Here is a 2,792-nt window from a genome sequence, read left to right as displayed (position 1 = left end):
TCTGTTCTTCTTCATATACATCTTGTAATCAGCTTGTCATCTCATTCCCTCCACCACCACCCCCACCAAAAAAAGCCAAGTAACAACAACAACATCCTCTGATACTTTGAGATTGCACTAAATCCAACAATCAATTCTATAGATCAGTTTGGAGAAAACCAACATCTTAAATTCTAATCCATGAACATGGTATATCCCTTCATTCATTTATATCTTTAAGAATTTCTCTTAGTAATGTTTTGTGGTTCCCTGTGTAGAAATTGTATACATCATTCACTGAATTTATTCTCAGGTGTTTTGTTTTTATGCTAGTATAAATTTCATTTTTTAATTGTTGCTGATATATAGAAATACAATTAGTTTTGTACATTGAACTTGTATCCAGCGACTTTGCTGAATGGATTTATCTTCCTTAAGTTTACTTATAATATTGTTTTTTATTTTCTACATACCCAATCATGTCGTATGTGAATGACAGTTCTATGTCTTTCTTTCCTATCTTCATACCTTTTTAATTCTTTTTCTTGCCTTATTGCACTGGCTAGGACCACCAATACAATATTGTATAGAATTGATGAGTGTCAACATTTTTTCTCATTTCCAATTGCAGTGGAAAAGCATTCAATATTTCACCATTAAGTATGACATTAAATGTAGGGTTTTTGTTTTTTGTTTCTTTGGTATTTGTTCTTAGGTAGATACCTTTATTAGGTTAAGGAAGTTCCCTTCTGTTTCTAATTTGCTAAGAGTTTTTTGTTTGTTTGTTTAAATCATGGCTGACTGGTTTTTGCATCTATGGAGAAGGTTCTATGGTTTATCTTTTTTCTCTGTTAACGTGGGTTATCACGCTGATTAATTTTTGGATGGTAAAGTAATCTTACTAATCTTTTGCTTCCACTGGAGTTTGCAGCTTCTACTTCAATTCCCCTAAAATTACCTCCTTAGCTATGGGTCCGGACAACAACATGCAGACTCCATCCTGTGCAGAGCCCTATACTCACCCCTTCCCCTCAAACATGTACTCCACATTCCAGGTTCCAGGAGAGGCTCACCCCCCACAACCACATGCTTGTGATGCTCATGCCAGCCCCTGCCCCTTGACAACCAGCCCTGGAGTTCACTAGTCCAGCCTGGACACTCACCCAGCAGACTCTAGCATTGCAAGGGCAACTGGGTGGGGAGTGTCAAACCAGAACGTATAAGCACCTGGCCCCCTACCATCAGCGACAATCAGGAGTCTCTGGAGCCAGGAGCGCCCACCCCCTACGTCCCCCCTCCCGCCCCATGCGCGAGGCTCCTTTAAGACAGCCAGCCGCGGAACGCGTCTCTGGGGCTGGTGGCTGAAGGCGCCAAGAATGCCGGACTCCGACGACAAGAGCGCGAGGGATGAAGCTTCGCCGGGTGGCCTCCCCCNGGCCAGCCGCAGAGTTTCTAATTTTAATGTAGTGCAATCTGTCACTTTTTTACTGTTAGTGCTTTTGTGTCCTGTTTAAGAAAATGAATCTATTCTCTCCCCTGAGTATCTTCTAGCAGCTTTGTTATTTCACCTTTCACATGTACATTTCACATGTGTATCAACCTGGGGTTGGTTTTAGTGGATGGTGTAAGGTAGAGATGAAAAGTTTTGTTTTTTCAATATGGATAAGCAATTGATCTAAAGCAATTGATTGAAAAGTCTGTCCTTTCTCCACTGCCCTGCAATGTCAATTTTGTCATGATGAACCAGGATGGGTCTGTTTCTGCATGTTCTCTGTTCCACTAGTGTATTTGTTTATCCTTACACCAGTACCACACTGTCTTCCTCACTGCAGTGTAAGTCCTCCAACTCTGTTCTTCTTCATATACATCTTGTAATCAGCTTGTCATCTCATTCCCTCCACCACCACCNCTCGGCCCCGCACGCCCGACCCCCTCCCGCGACCCCAGCCCCCTCCTCCTCGGCTCCCGGGCATTTCGGGTGGCCTGGCCTCTTTGAGCCGGGCCTGCGCCAAAGACCAGAGTTCTAGTTCGCTGAGCCCGGACTCGGACTTGTGGCCGGGGATCTGCAGTCGGGATCTAACGCCAGAAGCAGCCCAGAGCCCGGTGGGATGGGGCTAAGGGGGGGGGGGGACGAGCCCTATCCAGAACTCCCATGAGGGCTTGGGTCCCCTCTGGGTGAGGGTTGGGGACTTCACGCCGACCCTGTCTCCACAGGTCTTTGATCATGGGTGCACAGGGTCTCCTGACTCCTCAGAGGAGTCCCAGGGCGCATCCCCCATCTCTCCCAGGGGTGAACCTCCTAGTCCCCCCGCCCTCAGCACCTGGAAGCCCAGGAGGCATCAGAAAGGTTTTGCCTGGGCGCCCTGGGCCCTGGCACTTGCTCTGCGCTCCTTACTTATCTCTGGGCCTCAACTTCAGCCTGTAGAATGGACACAGCTCCGCGCCCCACCACCCCACCGCGGCTCGTCGGGGCGTGCCAGGATGAGGGAGTGTGGAAGCACTGGCACACAGTGGGCTCCCAGTGCACGGACGGCTGCTAGTACTGCCGGCTTGAGGACGGGGACAGTCGTGTCTTTGAGCTCTGCTCCAGCACCCACCCCACGACCGCCTGTACTCAGCAACGGGAGAGCCCCTTCCTTCGCTCAGCTAGGAAGTTCTTCCCAGGGCTGCTCCAAGTCCTCTCCTTCCTTTCCAGGACCTTTTGGGGGGGGGGAGAGTTCCCTTTAAGGGAGGTGAGGGAGGGGGCTGCGGCCGGCCCTCCTTCCGCCCCTCCCTGACACCCCCTCCCTTCGCCCCCGGGCCCGGGTCCCGGG

This window comes from Galeopterus variegatus, unplaced genomic scaffold (genome assembly GCF_000696425.1).
Source record: "Galeopterus variegatus unplaced genomic scaffold, G_variegatus-3.0.2 Scaffold2795, whole genome shotgun sequence".
NCBI lineage: Eukaryota > Metazoa > Chordata > Mammalia > Dermoptera > Cynocephalidae > Galeopterus > Galeopterus variegatus.
The sequence above is the reverse complement of the archived record's forward strand: the minus strand, read 5'-3'. Positions refer to the sequence as shown.